The sequence below is a fragment of the Oryctolagus cuniculus genome, chromosome 18, assembly GCF_051225735.1.
Source record: "Oryctolagus cuniculus isolate XC-2025 breed Fujian yellow rabbit chromosome 18, ASM5122573v1, whole genome shotgun sequence".
Taxonomy (NCBI): domain Eukaryota; kingdom Metazoa; phylum Chordata; class Mammalia; order Lagomorpha; family Leporidae; genus Oryctolagus; species Oryctolagus cuniculus.
Genome location: NC_142884.1, coordinates 35,701,561 through 35,724,529, shown reverse-complemented (window position 1 = coordinate 35,724,529; position 22,969 = coordinate 35,701,561).

The window sequence follows — 22,969 nt, the reverse complement described above, 5'->3', positions numbered from 1 at the left end:
GAGTGTAGGAAACACTACATGGGAGTTCTGTAGCATGGGAGTAGTCTTACGCACTATGCGGGTTTTCAGCAGTCTGAGTAAAAGAGAAGCAGCTTACAGGATTTCTGTACATTGGAAGTAGTGAGAGGCAGTTTACAGGAGTTCTGCATCCTGAGTGTAAGAAACACTACACAGGAGTTCTGTAGCATGGGATTAGTCTTACGCCCTATGCGGGTTTTTAGTAGTCTGAGTAAAAGAGAAGCAGCTTACAGGATTTGTGTACATTGTGAGTAGGGAGAGGCAGTTTACAGGAGTTCTGCATCCTGACTGTAGGAAACACTTTACGGGAGTTCTGTAGCATGGGAGCTGTATAACGCACTATGCCGGTTTTCAGTTGTCTGAGTAAAAGAGAAGCAGCTTACAGGATTTGTGTACATTGTGAGCAGGGAGAGGCAGTTTACTGGAGTTCTGCATCCTGAGTGTAGGAAACACTTTACGGGAGTTCTGTAGTATGGGAGTAGTCTTACGCACTATGCGGGTTTTCAGTTGTCTGAGTAAAAGAGAAGCAGCTTACAGGATTTCTGTACATTGGAAGTAGTGAGAGGCAGTTTACAGGAGTTCTGCATCCTGAGTGCAGGAAACACTTTACCGCAGTTCTGTAGCATGCGAGTAGTCTTACGCACTATGCGGGTTTTCAGTAGTCTGAGTAAAAGAGAAGCAGCTTACAGGATTTCTGTACTTTGGAAGTTGTGAGAGGCAGTTTACAGGAGTTCTGCATCCTGAGTGTAGGAAACACTACACGGGAGTTCTGTAGCATGGGAGTAGTCTTACGCACTATGCGGGTTTTCAACAGTCTGAGTAAAAGAGAAGCAGCTTACAGGATTTCTGTACATTGGAAGTAGTGAGAGGCAGTTTACAGGAGTTCTGCATCCTGAGTGTAGGAAACACTTTACGGGAGTTCTGTAGCATGGGAGTAGTCTTACGCACTATGCGGGTTTTCAGCAGTCTGAGTAAAAGAGAAGCAGCTTACAGGATTTCTGTACATTGGAAGTAGTGAGAGGCAGTTTACAGGAGTTCTGCATCCTGAGTGTAGGAAACACTTTACGGGAGTTCTGTAGCATGGGAGTAGTCTTACGCACTATGCGGGTTTTCAGCAGTCTGAGTAAAAGAGAAGCAGCTTACAGGATTTCTGTACATTGGAAGTCGTGAGAGGCAGTTTACAGGAGTTCTGCATCCTGAGTGTAGGAAACACTTTACGGGAGTTCTGTAGCATGGGAGTAGTCTTACGCACTATGCGGGTTTTCAGTTGTCTGAGTAAAAGAGAAGTAGCTTACAGGATTTCTGTACATTGGAAGTAGTGAGAGGCAGTTTACAGGAGTTCTGCATCCTGAGTGTAGGAAACACTACATGGGAGTTCTGTAGCATGGGAGTAGTCTTACGCACTATGCGGGTTTTCAGCAGTCTGAGTAAAAGAGAAGCAGCTTACAGGATTTCTGTACATTGGAAGTAGTGAGAGGCAGTTTACAGGAGTTCTGCATCCTGAGTGTAAGAAACACTACACAGGAGTTCTGTAGCATGGGATTAGTATTACGCCCTATGCGGGTTTTTAGTAGTCTGAGTAAAAGAGAAGCAGCTTACAGGATTTGTGTACATTGTGAGTAGGGAGAGGCAGTTTACAGGAGTTCTGCATCCTGACTGTAGGAAACACTTTACGGGAGTTCTGTAGCATGGGAGCTGTATAACGCACTATGCCGGTTTTCAGTTGTCTGAGTAAAAGAGAAGCAGCTTACAGGATTTGTGTACATTGTGAGTAGGGAGAGGCAGTTTACAGGAGTTCTGCATCCTGAGTGTAGGAAACACTTTACGGGAGTTCTGTAGCATGGGAGCTGTCTAACGCACTATGCGGGTTTTCAGTTGTCTGAGTAAAAGAGAAGCAGCTTACAGGATTTCTGTACATTGGAAGTAGTGAGAGGCAGTTTACAGGAGTTCTGCATCCTGAGTGTAGGAAACTCTTTACGGGAGTTCTGTAGCATGGGAGTAGTCTTACCCACTATGCGGGTTTTCAGTAGTCTGAGTAAAAGTGAAGCAGCTTACAGGTATTGTGTACTTTGGAAGTAGTGAGAGGCAGTTTACAGGAGTTCTGCATCCTGAGTGTAGGAAACACTTTCTGGGAGTTCTGTAGCATGGGAGTAGTCTTACCCACTATGCGGGTTTTCAGTAGTCTGAGTAAAAGAGAAGCAGCTTACAGGATTTGTGTACATTGGAAGTAGTGAGACGAAGTTTACAGGAGTTCTGCATCCTGAGTGTAGGAAACACTTTACGGGAGTTCTGTAGCATGGGAGATGTCTTACGCACTCTGCGGGTTTTTAGTAGTCTGAGTAAAAGAGAAGCAGCTTACTGGATATGTGTACATTGTAAGTAGTGAGAGGCAGTTTACAGGAATTCTGCATCCTGAGTGTAGGAAACACGACATGGGAGTTCTGTAGCATGGGAGTAGTCTTATGCACTATGTTGGTTTTCCGTAGTCTGAGTAAAAGAGAAGCAGCTTATAGGATTTCTGTACATTGGAAGTAGTGAGAGGCAGTTTAAAGGAGTCCTGCATCCTGAGTGTAGGAAACACTTTACGGGAGTTGTGTAGCATGGGAGTAGTCTTACCCACTATGCGGGTTTTCAGTAGTCTGAGTAAAAGAGAAGCAGCTTACAGGATTTCTGTACATTGGAAGTAGTGAGAGGCAGTTTACAGGAGTTCTGCATCCTGAGTGTAGGAAACATTTTATGGAAGTTCCGTAGCATGGGAGTAGTCTTACGCACTATGCGGGTTTTCAGTAGTCTGCGTAAAAGAGAAGCAGATTACAGGATTTCTGTACATTGGAAGTAGTGAGAGGCAGTTTACAGGAGTTCTGCATCCTGAGTGTAAGAAACACTACACAGGAGTTCTGTAACATGGGATTAGTCTTACGCCCTATGCGGGTTTTTAGTAGTCTGAGTAAAAGAGAAGCAGCTTACAGGATTTGTGTACATTGTGAGTAGGGAGAGGCAATTTACAGGAGTTCTGCATCCTGACTGTAGGAAACACTTTACGGGAGTTCTGTAGCATGGGAATAGTCTAACGCACTATGCGGGTTTTCAGTTGTCTGAGTAAAAGAGAAGCAGCTTACAGGATTTGTGTACATTGTGAGTAGGGAGAGGCAGTTTACAGGAGTTCGGCATCCTGAGTGTAGGAAACTCTTTACGGGAGTTCTGTAGCATGGGAGTAGTCTTACGCACTATGCGGGTTTTCAGTAGTCTGAGTATTAAAGAGAAGCAGCTTACAGGATTTCTGTACATTGGAAGTAGTGAGAGGCAGTTTACAGGAGTTCTGCATCCTGAGTGTAGGAAACACTTTACGGGAGTTCTGTAGCATGGGAGTAGTCTTAGTTACTATGCGGGTTTTCAGTAACCTGAGTAAAAGAGAAGCAGCTTACAGGATTTCTGTACATTGGAAGTAGTGAGAGGCAGCTTACAGGAGTCCTGCATCATGAGTGTATGAAACACTTTACGGGAGTTCTGTAGCATGGGAGCTGTCTAACGCACTATGCGGGTTTTCAGTTGTCTGAGTAAAAGAGAAGCAGCTTACAGGATTTGTGTACATTGTGAGTAGGGAGAGGCAGTTTACAGGAGTTCTGCATCCTGAGTGCAGGAAAGACTTTACGGGAGTTCTGTAGCATGGGAGCTGTCTTACGCACTATGCGGGTTTTCAGTTGTCTGCGTAAAAGAGAAGCAGCTTACAGGATTTGTGTACATTGGAAGTAGTGTGAGGCAGTTTACAGGAGTTCTGCATCCTGAGTGTAGGAAACTCTTTACGGGAGTTCTGTAGCATGGGAGTAGTCTTACGCACTATGCGGGTTTTCAGCAGTCTGAGTAAAAGGGAAGCAGCTTACAGGATTTCTGTACATTGGAAGTAGTGAGAGGCAGTTTACAGGAGTTCTGCATCCTGAGTGTAGGAAACACTTTACCGCAGTTCTGTAGCATGGGAGTAGTCTTAGTTACTATGCGGGTTTTCAGTAACCTGAGTAAAAGAGAAGCAGCTTACAGGATTTCTGTACATTGGAAGTAGTGAGAGGCAGTTTACAGGAGTTCTGCATCCTGAGTGTAAGAAACACTTTATGGGAGTTCTGTAGCATGGGAGTAGTCTTACGCACTATGCGGGTTTTCAGTTGTCTGAGTAAAAGAGAAGCAGCTTACAGGATTTGTGTACATTGGAAGTAGTGAGAGGCAGTTTAAAGGAGTCCTGCATCCTGACTGTAGGAAACACTTTACGGGAGTTCTGTAGCATGGGAGCTGTCTAACGCACTAGGCGCGTTTTCAGTAGTCTGAGTAAAAGAGAAGCAGCTTACAGGATTTGTGTACATTGTGTGTAGGGAGAGGCAGTTTACAGGAGTTCTGCATCCTGAGTGCAGGAAACACTTTACGGGAGTTCTGTAGCATGGGAGTAGTCTTACGCACTATGCGGGTTTTCAGTTGTCTGAGTAAAAGAGAAGCAGCTTACAGGATTTCTGTACATTGGAAGTAGTGAGAGGCAGTTTACAGGAGTTCTGCATCCTGAGTGTAGGAAACACTTTACGGGAGTTCTGTAGCATGGGAGTAGTCTTACGCACTATGCGGGTTTTCAGTAGTCTGAGTAAAAGAGAAGCAGCTTACAGGATTTCTGTACATTGGAAGTAGTGAGAGGCAGTTTACAGGAGTTCTGAATCCTGAGTATAGTAAACACTTTACGGGAGTTCTGTAGTATGGGAGTAGTCTTACGCACTATGCGGGTTTTTAGTAGTCTGCATAAAAGAGAAGCAGCTTACAGGATTTCTGTACATTGGAAGTAGTGAGAGGCAGTTTACAGAAGTTCTGCATCCTGAGTGTAGGAAACACTTTACAGGAGTTCTATAGCATGGGAGTAGTCTTACGCACTATGCGGGTTTTCAGCAGTCTGAGTAAAAGAGAAGCAGCTTACAGGATTTGTGTACATTGGAAGTAGTGAGAGGCAGTTTACAGGAGTTCTGCATCCTGAGTGTAGGAAACACTTTAAGGGAGTTCTGTAGTATGGGAGTAGTCTTACGCACTATGCGGGTTTTCAGCAGTCTTAGTAAAAGAGAAGCAGCTTACAGGATTTCTGTACATTGGAAGTAGTGAGAGGCAGTTTACAGGAGTTCTGCATCCTGAGTGTAGGATACACTAGATGGGAGTTCTGCAGCATGGGAGTAGTCTTACGCACTATGCGGGTTTTCAACAGTCTGAGTAAAAGAGAAGCAGCTTACAGGATTTCTGTACATTGGAAGTAGTGAGAGGCAGTTTACAGGAGTTCTGCATCCTGAGTGTAAGAAACACTTTATGGGAGTTCTGTAGCATGGGAGTAGTCTTACCCACTATGCGGGTTTTTAGTAGTCTGCGTAAAAGAGAAGCAGCTTACAGGATTTGTGTACATTGTGAGTAGTGAGAGGCAGTTTACAGGAGTTCTGCATCCTGAGTGTAGGAAACACTTTACGGGAGTTCTGTAGCATGGGAATAGTCTTACGCACTATGCGGGTTTTTAGTAGTCTGAGTAAAAGAGAAGCAGCTTACAGGATTTGTGTACATTGTGAGTAGGGAGAGGCAGTTTACTGGAGTTCTGCATCCTGAGTGTAGGAAACACTTTACGGGAGTTCTGTAGTATGGGAGTAGTCTTACGCACTATGTGGGTTTTCAGTTGTCTGAGTAAAAGAGAAGCAGCTTACAGGATTTGTGTACATTGGAAGTAGTGAGAGGCAGTTTACAGGAGTTCTGCATCCTGAGTGTAGGAAACACTTTACGGGAGTTCTGTAGCATGGGATTAGTCTTACCCACTATGCGGGTTTTCAGTAGTCTGAGTAAAAGAGAAGCAGCTTACAGGATTTGTGTACATTGGAAGTAGTGAGAGGCAGTTTACAGGAGTTCTGCATCCTGAGTGTAGGAAACACTTTACGGGAGTTCTGTAGCATGGGAGTAGTCTTACGCACTATGCGGGTTTTCAGTTGTCTGAGTAAAAGAGAAGCAGCTTACAGGATTTCTGTACATTGGAAGTAGTGAGAGGCAGTTTACAGGAGTTCTGCATCCTGAGTGTAGGAAACACTTTACGGGAGTTCTGTAGTATGGGAGTAGTCTTACGCACTATGCGGGTTTTCAGTTGTCTTAGTAAAAGAGAAGCAGCTTACAGGATTTCTGTACATTGGAAGTAGTGAGAGGCAGTTTACAGGAGTTCTGCATCCTGAGTGTAGGAAACACTTTACGGGAGTTCTGTAGTATGGGAGTAGTCTTACGCACTATGCGGGTTTTCAGTTGTCTGAGTAAAAGAGAAGCAGCTTACAGGATTTCTGTACATTGGAAGTAGTGAGAGGCAGTTTACAGGAGTTCTGCATCCTGAGTGTAGGAAACACTTTACCGCAGTTCTGTAGCATGGGAGATGTCTTACGCACTATGCGGGTTTTCAGCAGTCTGAGTAAAAGAGAAGCAGCTTACAGGATTTCTGTACATTGGAAGTAGTGAGAGGCAGTTTACAGGAGTTCTGCATCCTGAGTGTAGGAAACACTTTACGGGAGTTCTGTAGCATGGGATTAGTCTTACCCACTATGCGGGTTTTCAGTAGTCTGCGTAAAAGAGAAGCAGCTTACAGGATTTGTGTACATTGTGAGTAGTGAGAGGCAGTTTACAGGAGTTCTGCATCCTGAGTGTAGGAAACACTTTACGGGAGTTCTGTAGCATGGGAGTAGTCTTACGCACTATGCGGGTTTTCAGTAGTCTGAGTAAAAGAGAAGCAGCTTACAGGATTTCTGTACATTGGAAGTAGTGAGAGGCAGTTTACAGGAGTTCTGCATCCTGAGTATAGTAAACACTTTACGGGAGTTCAGTAGTATGGGAGTAGTCTTACCCACTATGCGGGTTTTCAGTAGTCTGCGTAAAAGAGAAGCAGCTTACAGGATTTCTGTACATTGGAAGTAGTGAGAGGCAGTTTACAGGAGTTCTGCATCCTGAGTGTAGGAAACACTTTACAGGAGTTCTATAGCATTGGAGTAGTCTTACGCACTATGCGGGTTTTCAGTTGTCTGCGTAAAAGAGAAGCAGCTTAAAGGATTTCTGTACATTGGAAGTAGTGAGAGGCAGTTTACAGGAGTTTTGCATCCTGAGTGTAGGAAACACTTTATGGGAGTTCTGTAGTATGGGAGTAGTCTTACGCACTATGCGGGTTTTCAGCAGTCTGAGTAAAAGAGAAGCAGCTTACAGGATTTGTGCACATTGGAAGTAGTGAGAGGCAGTTTACAGGAGTTCTGCATCCTGAGTGTAGGAAACACTTTACGGGAGTTCTGTAGCATGGGAATAGTCTTACGCACTATGCGGGTTTTTAGTAGTCTGAGTAAAAGAGAAGCAGCTTACAGGATTTGTGTACATTGTGAGTAGGGAGAGGCAGTTTACTGGAGTTCTGCATCCTGAGTGTAGGAAACACTTTACGGGAGTTCTGTAGTATGGGAGTAGTCTTACGCATTATGTGGGTTTTCAGTTGTCTGAGTAAAAGAGAAGCAGCTTACAGGATTTCTGTACATTGGAAGTAGTGAGAGGCAGTTTACAGGAGTTCTGCATCCTGAGTGTAGGAAACACTTTACGGGAGTTCTGTAGCATGGGAGTAGTCTTACCCACTATGCGGGTTTTCAGTAGTCTGAGTAAAAGAGAAGCAGCTTACAGGATTTGTGTACATTGGAAGTAGTGAGAGGCAGTTTACAGGAGTTCTGCATCCTGAGTGTAGGAAACACTTTACGGGAGTTCTGTAGCATGGGAGTAGTCTTACGCACTATGCGGGTTTTCAGTTGTCTGAGTAAAAGAGAAGCAGCTTACAGGATTTCTGTACATTGGAAGTAGTGAGAGGCAGTTTACAGGAGTTCTGCATCCTGAGTGTAGGAAACACTTTACGGGAGTTCTGTAGTATGGGAGTAGTCTTACGCACTATGCGGGTTTTCAGTTGTCTGAGTAAAAGAGAAGCAGCTCACAGGATTTCTGTACATTGGAAGTAGTGAGAGGTAGTTTACAGGAGTTCTGCATCCTGAGTGTAGGAAACACTTTACGGGAGTTCTGTAGTATGGGAGTAGTCTTACGCACTATGCGGGTTTTCAGTAGTCTGAGTAAAAGAGAAGCAGCTTACAGGATTTCTGTACATTGGAAGTAGTGAGAGGCAGTTTACAGGAGTTCTGCATCCTGAGTGTAGGAAACACTTTACGGGAGTTCTGTAGTATGGGAGTAGTCTTACGCACTATGCGGGTTTTCAGTTGTCGGAGTAAAAGAGAAGCAGCTTACAGGATTTCTGTACATTGGAAGTAGTGAGAGACAGTTTACAGGAGTTCAGCATCCTGAGTGTAGTAAACACTTTACGGGAGTTCTGTAGCATGGGAGATGTCTTACGCACTATGCGGGTTTTCAGCAGTCTGAGTAAAAGAGAAGCAGCTTACAGGATTTCTGTACATTGGAAGTAGTGAGAGGCAGTTTACAGGAGTTCTGCATCCTGAGTGTAGGAAACACTTTACGGGAGTTCTGTAGCATGGGATTAGTCTTACCCACTATGCGGGTTTTCAGTAGTCTGCGTAAAAGAGAAGCAGCTTACAGGATTTGTGTACATTGTGAGTAGTGAGAGGCAGTTTACAGGAGTTCTGCATCCTGAGTGAAAGAAACACTTTACGGGAGTTCTGTAGCATGGGAGTAGTCTTACGCACTATGCGGGTTTTCAGTAGTCTGAATAAAAGAGAAGCAGCTTACAGGATTTCTGTACATTGGAAGTAGTGAGAGGCAGTTTACAGGAGTTCTGAATCCTGAGTATAGTAAACACTTTACGGGAGTTCAGTAGTATGGTAGTAGTCTTACCCACTATGCGGGTTTTCAGTAGTCTGCGTAAAAGAGAAGCAGCTTACAGGATTTCTGTACATTGGAAGTAGTGAGAGGCAGTTTACAGGAGTTCTGCATCCTGAGTGTAGGAAACACTTTACGGGAGTTCTGTAGTATGGGAGTAGTCTTACGCACTATGCGGGTTTTCAGTTGTCTGCGTAAAAGAGAAGCAGCTTACAGGATTTCTGTACATTGGAAGTAGTGAGAGGCAGTTTACAGGAGTTCTGCATCCTGAGTGTAGGAAACACTTTACGGGAGTTCTGTAGTATGGGAATAGTCTTACGCACTCTGTGGGTTTTCAGTTGTCTGCGTAAAAGAGAAGCAGCTTACAGGATTAGTGTGCATTGTGAGTAGTGAGAGGCAGTTTACAGGAGTTCTGCATCCTGAGTGTAGGAAACACTTTACAGGAGTTCTATAGCATGGGAGTAGTCTTACGCACTATGCGGGTTTTTAGTAGTCTGAGTAAAAGAGAAGCAGCTTACAGGATTTGTGTACATTGTGAGTAGGGAGAGGCAGTTTACAGGAGTTCTGCATCCTGAGTGTAGGAAACACTTTACGGGAGTTCTGTAGCATGGGATTAGTCCTACCCACTATGCGGGTTTTCAGTTGTCTGAGTAAAAGAGAAGCAGCTTACAGGATTTGTGTACATTGTGAGTAGGGAGAGGCAGTTTACAGGAGTTCTGCATCCTGAGTGTAGGAAACACTTTACGGGAGTTCTGTAGTATGGGAGTAGTCTTACGCACTATGCGGGTTTTCAGTTGTCTGAGTAAAAGAGAAGCAGCTTACAGGATTTCTGTACATTGGAAGTAGTGAGAGGCAGTTTACAGGAGTTCTGCATCCTGAGTGTAGGAAACACTTTACGGGAGTTCTGTAGCATGGGAGTAGTCTTACGCACTATGCGGGTTTTCAGTAGTCTGAGTAAAAGAGAAGCAGCTTACAGGATTTCTGTACATTGGAAGTAGTGAGAGGCAGTTTACAGGAGTTCTGCATCCTGAGTGTAGGAAACACTTTACGGGAGTTCTGTAGCATGGGAGTAGTCTTACCCACTATGCGGGTTTTCAGTAGTCTGAGTAAAAGAGAAGCAGCTTACAGGATTTCTGTACATTGGAAGTAGTGAGAGGCAGTTTACAGGAGTTCTGCATCCTGAGTGTAGGAAACACTTTACGGGAGTTCTGTAGTATGGGAGTAGTCTTACGCACTATGCAGGTTTTCAGTTGTCTGAGTAAAAGAGAAGCAGCTTACAGGATTTCTGTACATTGGAAGTAGTGAGAGGCAGTTTACAGGAGTTCTGCATCCTGAGTGTAGGAAACACTTTATGGGAGTTCTGTAGCATGGGAGTAGTCTTACGCACTATGCAGGTTTTCAGTAGTCTGCGTAAAAGAGAAGCAGCTTACAGGATTTGTGTACATTGTGAGTAGTGAGAGGCAGTTTACAGGAGTTCTGCATCCTGAGTGTAGGAAACACTTTACGGGAGTTCTGTAGTATGGGAATAGTCTTACGCACTCTGCGGGTTTTCAGTTGTCTGCGTAAAAGAGAAGCAGCTTACAGGATTTGTGTACATTGGAAGTAGTGAGAGGCAGTTTACAGGAGTTCTGCATCCTGAGTGTAGGAAACACTTTACGGGAGTTCTGTAGTATGGGAGTAGTCTTACGCACTATGCGGGTTTTCAGCAGTCTTTGTAAAAGAGAAGCAGCTTACAGGATTTCTGTACATTGGAAGTAGTGAGAGGCAGTTTACAGGAGTTCTGCATCCTGAGTGTAGGAAACACTTTACGGGAGTTCTGTAGTATGGGAGTAGTCTTACGCACTATGCGGGTTTTCAGTTGTCTGAGTAAAAGAGAAGCAGCTTACAGGATTTGTGTACATTGGAAGTAGTGAGAGGCGGTTTACAGGAGTTCTGCATCCTGAGTGTAGGAAACACTTTACGGGAGTTCTGTAGTATGGGAGTAGTCTTACGCACTATGCGGGTTTTCAGTTGTCTGAGTAAAAGAGAAGCAGCTTACAGGATTTCTGTACATTGTGAGTAGGGAGAGGCAGTTTACAGGAGTTCTGCATCCTGAGTGTAGGAAACACTTTACGGGAGTTCTTTAGCATGGGAATAGTCTTACGCACTATGCGGGTTTTTAGTAGTCTGAGTAAAAGAGAAGCAGCTTACAGGATTTGTGTACATTGTGAGTAGGGAGAGGCAGTTTACAGGAGTTCTGCATCCTGAGTGTAGGAAACACTTTACGGGAGTTCTGTAGCATGGGATTAGTCTTACGCACTATGCGGGTTTTCAGTTGTCTGAGTAAAAGAGAAGCAGCTTACAGGATTTGTGTACATTGTGAGTAGGGAGAGGCAGTTTACAGGAGTTCTGCATCCTGAGTGTAGGAAACACTTTACGGGAGTTCTGTAGTATGGGAGTAGTCTTACGCACTATGCGGGTTTTCAGTTGTCTGAGTAAAAGAGAAGCAGCTTACAGGATTTCTGTACATTGGAAGTAGTGAGAGGCAGTTTACAGGAGTTCTGCATCCTGAGTGTAGGAAACACTTTACGGGCGTTCTGTAGCATGGGATTAGTCTTACCCACTATGCGGGTTTTCAGTAGTCTGAGTAAAAGAGAAGCAGCTTACAGGATTTCTGTACATTGGAAGTAGTGAGAGGCAGTTTACAGGAGTTCTGCATCCTGAGTGTAGGAAACACTTTACGGGAGTTCTGTAGCATGGGAGTAGTCTTACCCACTATGCGGGTTTTCAGTAGTCTGAGTAAAAGAGAAGCAGCTTACAGGATTTCTGTACATTGGAAGTAGTGAGAGGCAGTTTACAGGAGTTCTGCATCCTGAGTGTAGGAAACACTTTACTGGAGTTCTGTAGTATGGGAGTAGTCTTACGCACTATGCAGGTTTTCAGTTGTCTGAGTAAAAGAGAAGCAGCTTACAGGATTTCTGTACATTGGAAGTAGTGAGAGGCAGTTTACAGGAGTTCTGCATCCTGAGTGTAGGAAACACTTTATGGGAGTTCTGTAGCATGGGAGTAGTCTTACGCACTATGCAGGTTTTCAGTAGTCTGCGTAAAAGAGAAGCAGCTTACAGGATTTGTGTACATTGTGAGTAGTGAGAGGCAGTTTACAGGAGTTCTGCATCCTGAGTGTAGGAAACACTTTAGAGGAGTTCTATTGCATGGGAGTAGTCTTACGCACTATGCGGGTTTTCAGTTGTCTGCGTAAAAGAGAAGCAGCTTACAGGATTTCTGTACATTGGAAGTAGTGAGAGGCAGTTTACAGGAGTTTTGCATCCTGAGTGTAGGAAACACTTTACGGGAGTTCTGTAGCATGGGAGTAGTCTTACGCACTATGCGGGTTTTCAGCCGTCTTAGTGAAAGAGAAGCAGCTTACAGAATTTCTGTACATTGGAAGTAGTGAGAGGCAGTTTACAGGAGTTCTGCATCCTGAGTGTAGGAAACACTAGATGGGAGTTCTGCAGCATGGGAGTAGTCTTACGCACTATGCGGGTTTTCAGCAGTCTGAGTAAAAGAGAAGCAGCTTACAGGATTTCTGTACATTGGAAGTAGTGAGAGGCAGTTTACAGGAGTTCTGCATCCTGAGTGTAAGAAACACTACACAGGAGTTCTGTAGCATGGGATTAGTCTTACGCACTATGCGGGTTTTTGTAGTCTGAGTAAAAGAGAAGCAGCTTACAGGATTTCTGTACATTGGAAGTAGTGAGAGGCAGTTTACAGGAGTTCTACATCCTGAGTGTAGGAAACACTTTACGGGAGTTCTGTAGCATGGGATTAGTCTTACCCACTATGCGGGTTTTCAGTAGTCTGAGTAAAAGAGAAGCAGCTTACAGGATTTGTGTACATTGGAAGTAGTGAGAGGCAGTTTACAGGAGTTCTGCATCCTGAGTGTAGGAAACACTTTAAGGGAGTTCTGTAGCATGGGAGCAGTCTTACCCACTATGCGGGTTTTCAGTAGTCTGAGTAAAAGAGAAGCAGCTTAAAGGATTTCTGTACATTGGAAGTAGTGAGAGGCAGTTTACAGGAGTTCTGCATCCTGAGTGTAGGAAACACTTTACGGGAGTTCTGTAGTATGGGAGTAGTCTTACGCACTATGCGGGTTTTCAGTTGTCTGAGTAAAAGAGAAGCAGCTTACAGGATTTCTGTACATTGGAAGTAGTGAGAGGCAGTTTACAGGAGTTCTGCATCCTGAGTGTAGGAAACACTTTATGGGAGTTCTGTAGCATGGGAGTAGTCTTACGCACTATGCGGGTTTTCAGTAGTCTGAGTAAAAGTGAAGCAGCTTACAGGATTTCTGTACATTGGAAGTAGTGAGAGGCAGTTTACAGGAGTTCTGCATCCTGAGTGTAGGAAACACTTTAGAGGAGTTCTATAGCATGGGAGTAGTCTTACGCACTATGCGGGTTTTCAGTTGTCTGCGTAAAAGAGAAGCAGCTTACAGGATTTCTGTACATTGGAAGTAGTGAGAGGCAGTTTACAGGAGTTTTGCATCCTGAGTGTAGGAAACACTTTATGGGGGTTCTGTAGCATGGGATTAGTCTTACGCACTATGCGGGTTTTCAGTTGTCTGCGTAAAAGAGAAGCAGCTTACAGGATTTCTGTACATTGGAAGTAGTGAGAGGCAGTTTACAGGAGTTCTGCATCCTGAGTGTAGGAAACACTAGATGGGAGTTCTGCAGCATGGGAGTAGTCTTACGCACTATGCGGGTTTTCAGCAGTCTGAGTAAAAGAGAAGCAGCTTACAGGATTTCTGTACATTGGAAGTAGTGAGAGGCAGTTTACAGGAGTTCTGCATCCTGAGTGTAAGAAACACTACACAGGAATTCTGTAGCATGGGATTAGTCTTACGCTCTATGTGGGTTTTTAGTAGTCTGAGTAAAAGAGAAGCAGCTTACAGGATTTCTGTACATTGGAAGCAGTGAGAGGCAGTTTACAGGAGTTTTGCATCCTGAGTGTAGGAAACACTTTATGGGAGTTCTGTAGCATGGGAGTAGTCTTACGCACTATGCGGGTTTTCAGCAGTCTTAGTGAAAGAGAAGCAGCTTACAGGATTTCTGTACATTGGAAGTACTGAGAGGCAGTTTACAGGAGTTCTGCATCCTGAGTGTAGGAAACACTAGATGGGAGTTCTGCAGCATGGGAGTAGTCTTACGCACTATGCGGGTTTTTAGTAGTCTGCGTAAAAGAGAAGCAGCTTACAGGATTTCTGTACATTGGAAGTAGTGAGAGGCAGTTTACAGGAGTTTTGCATCCTGAGTGTAGGAAACACTTTATGGGAGTTCTGTAGCATGGGAGTAGTCTTACGCACTATGCGGGTTTTCAGCAGTCTTAGTGAAAGAGAAGCAGCTTACAGGATTTCTGTACATTGGAAGTAGTGAGAGGCAGTTTACAGGAGTTCTGCATCCTGAGTGTAGGAAACACTAGATGGGAGTTCTGCAGCATGGGAGTAGTCTTACGCACTATGCGGGTTTTCAGCAGTCTGAGTAAAAGAGAAGCAGCTTACAGGATTTGTGTACATTGGAAGTAGTGAGAGGCAGTTTACAGGAGTTCTGCATCCTGAGTGTAAGAAACACTACACAGGAGTTCTGTAGCATGGGATTAGTCTTACGCACTATGCGGGTTTTTGTAGTCTGAGTAAAAGAGAAGCAGCTTACAGGATTTCTGTACATTGGAAGTAGTGAGAGGCAGTTTACAGGAGTTCTACATCCTGAGTGTAGGAAACACTTTACGGGAGTTCTGTAGCATGGGATTAGTCTTACCCACTATGCGGGTTTTCAGTAGTCTGAGTAAAAGAGAAGCAGCTTACAGGATTTGTGTACATTGGAAGTAGTGAGAGGCAGTTTACAGGAGTTCTGCATCCTGAGTGTAGGAAACACTTTACGGGAGTTCTGTAGCATGGGAGTAGTCTTACCCACTATGCGGGTTTTCAGTAGTCTGAGTAAAAGAGAAGCAGCTTACAGGATTTCTGTACATTGGAAGTAGTGAGAGGCAGTTTACAGGAGTTCTGCATCCTGAGTGTAGGAAACACTTTACGGGAGTTCTGTAGTATGGGAGTAGTCTTACGCACTATGCGGGTTTTCAGTTGTTTGAGTAAAAGAGAAGCAGCTTACAGGATTTCTGTACATTGGAAGTAGTGAGAGGCAGTTTACAGGAGTTCTGCATCCTGAGTGTAGGAAACACTTTATGGGAGTTCTGTAGCATGGGAGTAGTCTTACGCACTATGCGGGTTTTCAGTAGTCTGAGTAAAAGTGAAGCAGCTTACAGGATTTCTGTACATTGGAAGTAGTGAGAGGCAGTTTACAGGAGTTCTGCATCCTGAGTGTAGGAAACACTTTAGAGGAGTTCTATAGCATGGGAGTAGTCTTACGCACTATGCGGGTTTTCAGTTGTCTGCGTAAAAGAGAAGCAGTTTACAGGATTTCTGTACATTGGAAGTAGTGAGAGGCAGTTTACAGGAGTTTTGCATCCTGAGTGTAGGAAACACTTTATGGGAGTTCTGTAGCATGGGATTAGTCTTACGCACTATGCGGGTTTTCAGTTGCCTGCGTAAAAGAGAAGCAGCTTACAGGATTTCTGTACATTGGAAGTAGTGAGAGGCAGTTTACAGGAGTTCTGCATCCTGAGTGTAGGAAACACTAGATGGGAGTTCTGCAGCATGGGAGTAGTCTTACGCACTATGCGGGTTTTCAGCAGTCTGAGTAAAAGAGAAGCAGCTTACAGGATTTCTGTACATTGGAAGTAGTGAGAGGCAGTTTACAGGAGTTCTGCATCCTGAGTGTAAGAAACACTACACAGGAATTCTGTAGCATGGGATTAGTCTTACGCACTATGCGGGTTTTTAGTAGTCTGAGTAAAAGAGAAGCAGCTTACAGGATTTCTGTACATTGGAAGCAGTGAGAGGCAGTTTACAGGAGTTTTGCATCCTGAGTGTAGGAAACACATTATGGGAGTTCTGTAGCATGGGAGTAGTCTTACGCACTATGCGGGTTTTCAGCAGTCTTAGTGAAAGAGAAGCAGCTTACAGGATTTCTGTACATTGGAAGTACTGAGAGGCAGTTTACAGGCGTTCTGCATCCTGAGTGTAGGAAACACTAGATGGGAGTTCTGCAGCATGGGAGTAGTCTTACGCACTATGCGGGTTTTTAGTAGTCTGCGTAAAAGAGAAGCAGCTTACAGTATTTCTGTACATTGGAAGTAGTGAGATGCAGTTTACAGGAGTTTTGCATCCTGAGTGTAGGAAACACTTTATGGGAGTTCTGTAGCATGGGAGTAGTCTTACGCACTATGAGGGTTTTCAGCAGGCTTAGTGAAAGAGAAGCAGCTTACAGGATTTCTGTACATTGGAAGTAGTGAGAGGCAGTTTACAGGAGTTCTGCATCCTGAGTGTAGGAAACACTAGATGGGAGTTCTGCAGCATGGGAGTAGTCTTACGCACTATGCGGGTTTTCAGCAGTCTGAGTAAAAGAGAAGCAGCTTACAGCATTTCTGTACATTGGAAGTAGTGAGAGGCAGTTTACAGGAGTTCTGCATCCTGAGTGTAAGAAACACTACACAGGAGTTCTGTAGCATGGGATTAGTCTTACGCACTATGCGGGTTTTTAGTAGTCTGAGTAAAAGAGAAGCAGCTTACAGGATTTGTGTACATTGTGAGTAGGGAGAGGCAGTTTACAGGAGTTCTGCATCCTGAGTGTAGGAAACACTTTACGGGAGTTCTTTAGCATGGGAATAGTCTTACGCACTATGCGGGTTTTTAGTAGTCTGAGTAAAAGAGAAGCAGCTTACAGGATTTGTGTACATTGTGAATAGGGAGAGGCAGTTTACAGGAGTTCTGCATCCTGAGTGTAGGAAACACTTTACGGGAGTTCTGTAGCATGGGAGCTAATGCACTATGCGCGTTTTCAGTTGTCTGAGTAAAAGAGAAGCAGCTTACAGGATTTCTGTACATTGGAAGTAGTGAGAGGCAGTTTACAGGAGTTCTGCATCCTGAGTGTAGGAAACACTTTATGGGAGTTCTGTAGCATGGGAGTAGTCTTACGCACTATGCGGGTTTTCAGTAGTCTGCGTAAAAGAGAAGCAGCTTACAGGATTTCTGTACATTGGAATTAGTGAGAGGCAGTTTACAGGAGTTCTGCATCCTGAGTGTAGGAAACACTTTAGGGGAGTTCTATAGCATGGGAGTAGTCTTACGCACTATGCGGGTTTTCAGTTGTCTGCGTAAAAGAGAAGCAGCTTACAGGATTTCTGTACATTGGAAGTAGTGAGAGGCAGTTTACAGGAGTTTTGCATCCTGAGTGTAGGAAACACTTTATGGGAGTTCTGTAGCATGGGAATAGTCTTACGCACTATGCGGGTTTTCAGCAGTCTTATTTAAAGAGAAGCAGCTTACAGGATTTCTGTACATTGGAAGTAGTGAGAGGCAGTTTACAGAAGTTCTGCATCCTGAGTGTAGGAAACACTTTACGGGAGTTCTGTAGCATGGGAGTAGTCTTACCCACTATGCGGGTTTTCAGTAGTCTGAGTAAAAGAGAAGCAGCTTACAGGATTTCTGTACATTGGAAGTAGTGAGAGGCAGTTTACAGGAGTTCTGCATCCTGAGTGTAAGAAACACTACACAGGAGTTCTGTAGCATGGGATTAGTCTTACGCACTATGCGGGTTTTTAGTAGTCGGAGTAAAAGAGAAGCAGCTTACAGGATTTGTGTACATTGTGAGTAGGGAGAGGCAGTTTACTGGAGTTCTGCATCCTGAGTGTAGGAAACACTTTACGGGAGTTCTGTAGCATGAGAGTAGTCTTACCCACTATGCGGGTTTTCAGTTGTCTGAGTAAAAGAGAAGCAGCTTACAGGATTTCTGTACATTGGAAGTAGTGAGAGGCAGTTTACAGGAGTTCTACATCCTGAGTGTAGGAAACACTTTACGGGAGTTCTGTAGCATGGGATTAGTCTTACCCACTATGCGGGTTTTCAGTAGTCTGAGTAAAAGAGAAGCAGCTTACAGGATTTGTGTACATTGGAAGTAGTGAGAGGCAGTTTACAGGAGTTCTGCATCCTGAGTGTAGGAAACACTTTACGGGAGTTCTGTAGCATGGGAGTAGTCTTACCCACTATGCGGGTTTTCAGTAGTCTGAGTAAAAGAGAAGCAGCTTACAGGATTTCTGTACATTGGAAGTAGTGAGAGGCAGTTTACAGGAGTTCTGCATCCTGAGTGTAGGAAACACTTTACGGGAGTTCTGTAGTATGGGAGTAGTCTTACGCACTATGCAGGTTTTCAGTTGTCTGAGTAAAAGAGAAGCAGCTTACAGGATTTCTGTACATTGGAAGTAGTGAGAGGCAGTTTACAGGAGTTCTGCATCCTGAGTGTAGGAAACACTTTATGGGAGTTCTGTAGCATGGGAGTAGTCTTACGCACTATGCGGGTTTTCAGTAGTCTGCGTAAAAGAGAAGCAGCTTACAGGATTTCTGTACATTGGAAGTAGTGAGAGGCAGTTTACAGGAGTTCTGCATCCTGAGTGTGGGAAACACTTTATGGGAGTTCTGTAGTATGGGAGTAGTCTTACGCACTATGCGGGTTTTCAGCTGTCTTAGTAAAAGAGAAGCGGCTTACAGGATTTCTGTACATTGGAAGTAGTGAGAGGCAGTTTACAGGAGTTCTGCATCCTGAGTGTAGGAAACACTTTATGGGAGTTCTGTAGCATGCGATTAGTCTTACGCACTATGCGGGTGTTCAGCAGTCTTAGTGAAAGAGAAGCAGCTTACAGGATTTCTGTACATTGGAAGTAGTGAGAGGCAGTTTACAGGAGTTCTGCATCCTGAGTGTAGGAAACACTAGATGGGAGTTCTGCAGCATGGGAGTAGTCTTACGCACTATGCGGGTTTTCAGCAGTCTGAGTAAAAGAGAAGCAGCTTACAGGATTTCTGTACATTGGAAGTAGTGAGAGGCAGTTTACAGGAGTTCTGCATCCTGAGTGTAGGAAACACTAGATGGGAGTTCTGCAGCATGGGAGTAGTCTTACGCACTATGCGGGTTTTCAGCAGTCTGAGTAAAAGAGAAGCAGCTTACAGGATTTCTGTACATTGGAAGTAGTGAGAGGCAGTTTACAGGAGTTCTGCATCCTGAGTGTAGGAAACACTAGATGGGAGTTCTGCAGCATGGGAGTAGTCTTACGCACTATGCGGGTTTTCAGCAGTCTGAGTAAAAGAGAAGCAGCTTACAGGATTTCTGTACATTGGAAGTAGTGAGAGGCAGTTTACAGGAGTTCTGCATCCTGAGTGCAGGAAACACTTTACGGGAGTTCTGTAGTATGGGAGTAGTCTTACGCACTATGCGGGTTTTCAGTTGTCTGAGTAAAAGAGAAGCAGCTTACAGGATTTCTGTACATTGGAAGTAGTGAGAGGCAGTTTACAGGAGTTCTACATCCTGAGTGTAGGAAACACTTTATGGGAGTTCTGTAGCATGGGAGTAGTCTTACCCACTATGCGGGTTTTCAGTAGTCTGAGTAAAAGAGAAGCAGCTTACAGGATTTGTGTACATTGGAAGTATTGAGAGACAGTTTACAGGAGTTCTGCATCCTGAGTGTAGGAAACACTTTACGGGAGTTCTGTAGCATGGGAGTAGTCTTACGCACTATGCGGGTTTTCAGTAGTCTGAGTAAAAGAGAAGCAGCTTACAGGATTTCTGTACATTGGAATTAGTGAGAGGCAGTTTACAGGAGTTCTGCATCCTGAGTGTAGGAAACACTTTACGGGAGTTCTGTAGTATGGGAGTAGTCTTACGCACTATGCGGGTTTTTAGTAGTCTGAGTAAAAGGAAGCAGCTTACAGGATTTGTGTACATTGTGAGTAGGGAGAGGCAGTTTACAGGAGTTCTGCATCCTGAGTGTAGGAAACACTTTACGGGAGTTCTGTAGCATGGGAGCTAATGCACTATGCGCGTTTTCAGTTGTCCGAGTAAAAGAGAAGCAGCTTACAGGATTTCTGTACATTGGAAGTAGTGAGAGGCAGTTTACAGGAGTTCTGCATCCTGAGTGTAAGAAACACTACACAGGAGTTCTGTAGCATGGGATTAGTCTTACACACTATGCGGGTTTTTAGTAGTCTCAGTAAAAGAGAAGCAGCTTACAGGATTTGTGTACATTGTGAGTAGGGAGAGGCAGTTTACAGGAGTTCTGCATCCTGAGTGTAGGAAACACTTTACGGGAGTTCTGTAGCATGGAAATAGTCTTACGCACTATGCGGGTTTTTAGTAGTCTGAGTAAAAGAGAAGCAGCTTACAGGATTTGTGTACATTGTGAGTAGGGAGAGGCAGTTTACAGGAGTTCTGCATCCTGAGTGTAGGAAACACTTTACGGGAGTTCTGTAGTATGGGAGTAGTCTTACGCACTATGCGGGTTTTCAGTAGTCTGAGTAAAAGAGAAGCAGCTTACAGGATTTCTGTACATTGGAAGTAGTGAGAGGCAGTTTACAGGACTTCTGCATCCTGAGTGTAGGAAACACTTTACGGGAGTTCTGTAGCATGGGATTAGTCTTACCCACTATGCGGGTTTTCAGTAGTCTGAGTAAAAGAGAAGCAGCTTACAGGATTTGTGTACATTGGAAGTAGTGAGAGGCAGTTTACAGGAGTTCTGCATCCTGAGTGTAGGAAACACTTTACGGGAGTTCTGTAGCATGGGAGTAGTCTTACCCACTATGCGGGTTTTCAGTAGTCTGAGTAAAAGAGAAGCAGCTTACAGGATTTCTGTGCATTGGAAGTAGTGAGAGGCAGTTTACAGGAGTTCTGCATCCTGAGTGTAGGAAACACTTTAGAGGAGTTCTATAGCATGGGAGTAGTCTTACGCACTATGCGGGTTTTCAGTTGTCTGCGTAAAAGAGAAGCAGCTTACAGGATTTCTGTACATTGGAAGTAGTGAGAGGCAGTTTACAGGAGTTTTGCATCCTGAGTGTAGGAAACACTTTATGGGAGTTCTGTAGCATGGGAGTAGTCTTACGCACTATGCGGGTTTTCAGCAGTCTTAGTGAAAGAGAAGCAGCTTACAGGATTTCTGTACATTGGAAGTAGTGAGAGGCAGTTTACAGGAGTTCTGCATCCTGAGTGTAGGAAACACTAGATGGGAGTTCTGCAGCATGGGAGTAGTCTTACGCACTATGCGGGTTTTCAGCAGTCTGAGTAAAAGAGAAGCAGCTTACAGGATTTCTGTACATTGGAAGTAGTGAGAGGCAGTTTACAGGAGTTCTGCATCCTGAGTGTAAGAAACACTACACAGGAGTTCTGTAGCATGGGATTAGTCTTACGCACTATGCGGGTTTTTAGTAGTCTGAGTAAAAGAGAAGCAGCTTACAGGATTTGTGTACATTGTGAGTAGGGAGAGGCAGTTTACAGGAGTTCTGCATCCTGAGTGTAGGAAACACTTTACGGGAGTTCTGTAGCATGGGAATAGTCTTACGCACTATACGGGTTTTTAGTAGTCTGAGTAAAAGAGAAGCAGCTTACAGGATTTGTGTACATTGTGAGTAGGGAGAGGCAGTTTACAGGAGTTCTGCATCCTGAGTGTAGGAAACACTTTACGGGAGTTCTGTAGCATGGGAGCTAATGCACTATGCGCGTTTTCAGTTGTCTGAGTAAAAGAGAAGCAGCTTACAGGATTTCTGTACATTGGAAGTAGTGAGAGGCAGTTTACAGGAGTTCTGCATCCTGAGTGTAGGAAACACTTTACGGGAGTTCTGCAGCATGGGAGTAGTCTTACGCACTATGCGGGTTTTCAGCAGTCTGAGTAAAAGAGAAGCAGCTTACAGGATTTCTGTACATTGGAAGTAGTGAGAGGCAGTTTACAGGAGTTCTGCATCCTGAGTGTAAGAAACACTACACAGGAATTCTGTAGCATGGGATTAGTCTTACGCACTATGCGGGTTTTTAGTAGTCTGAGTAAAAGAGAAGCAGCTTACAGGATTTCTGTACATTGGAAGTAGTGAGAGGCAGTTTACAGGAGTTTTGCATCCTGAGTGTAGGAAACACTTTATGGGAGTTCTGTAGCATGGGAGTAGTCTTACGCACTATGCGGGTTTTCAGCAGTCTTAGTGAAAGAGAAGCAGCTTACAGGATTTCTGTACATTGGAAGTACTGAGAGGCAGTTTACAGGCGTTCTGCATCCTGAGTGTAGGAAACACTAGATGGGAGTTCTGCAGCATGGGAGTAGTCTTACGCACTATGCGGGTTTTTAGTAGTCTGCGTAAAAGAGAAGCAGCTTACAGGATTTCTGTACATTGGAAGTAGTGAGAGGCAGTTTACAGGAGTTTTGCATCCTGAGTGTAGGAAACACTTTATGGGAGTTCTTTAGCATGGGAGTAGTCTTACGCACTATGCGGGTTTTCAGCAGTCTTAGTGAAAGAGAAGCAGCTTACAGGATTTCTGTACATTGGAAGTAGTGAGAGGCAGTTTACAGGAGTTCTGCATCCTGAGTGTAGGAAACACTAGATGGGAGTTCTGCAGCATGGGAGTAGTCTTACGCACTATGCGGGTTTTCAGCAGTCTGAGTAAAAGAGAAGCAGCTTACAGGATTTCTGTACATTGGAAGTAGTGAGAGGCAGTTTACAGGAGTTCTGCATCCTGAGTGTAAGAAACACTACACAGGAGTTCTGCAGCATGGGATTAGTCTTACGCACTACGCGGGTTTTTAGTAGTCTGAGTAAAAGAGAAGCAGCTTACAGGATTTCTGTACATTGTGAGTAGGGAGAGGCAGTTTACAGGAGTTCTGCATCCTGAGTGTAGGAAACACTTTACGGGAGTTCTTTAGCATGGGAATAGTCTTACGCACTATGCGGGTTTTTAGTCGTCTGAGTAAAAGAGAAGCAGCTTACAGGATTTGTGTACATTGTGAGTAGGGAGAGGCAGTTTACAGGAGTTCTGCATCCTGAGTGTAGGAAACACTTTACGGGAGTTCTGTAGCATGGGAGCTAATGCACTATGCGCGTTTTCAGTTGTCTGAGTAAAAGAGAAGCAGCTTACAGGATTTCTGTACATTGGAAGTAGTGAGAGGCAGTTTACAGGAGTTCTGCATCCTGAGTGTAGGAAACACTTTATGGGAGTTCTGTAGC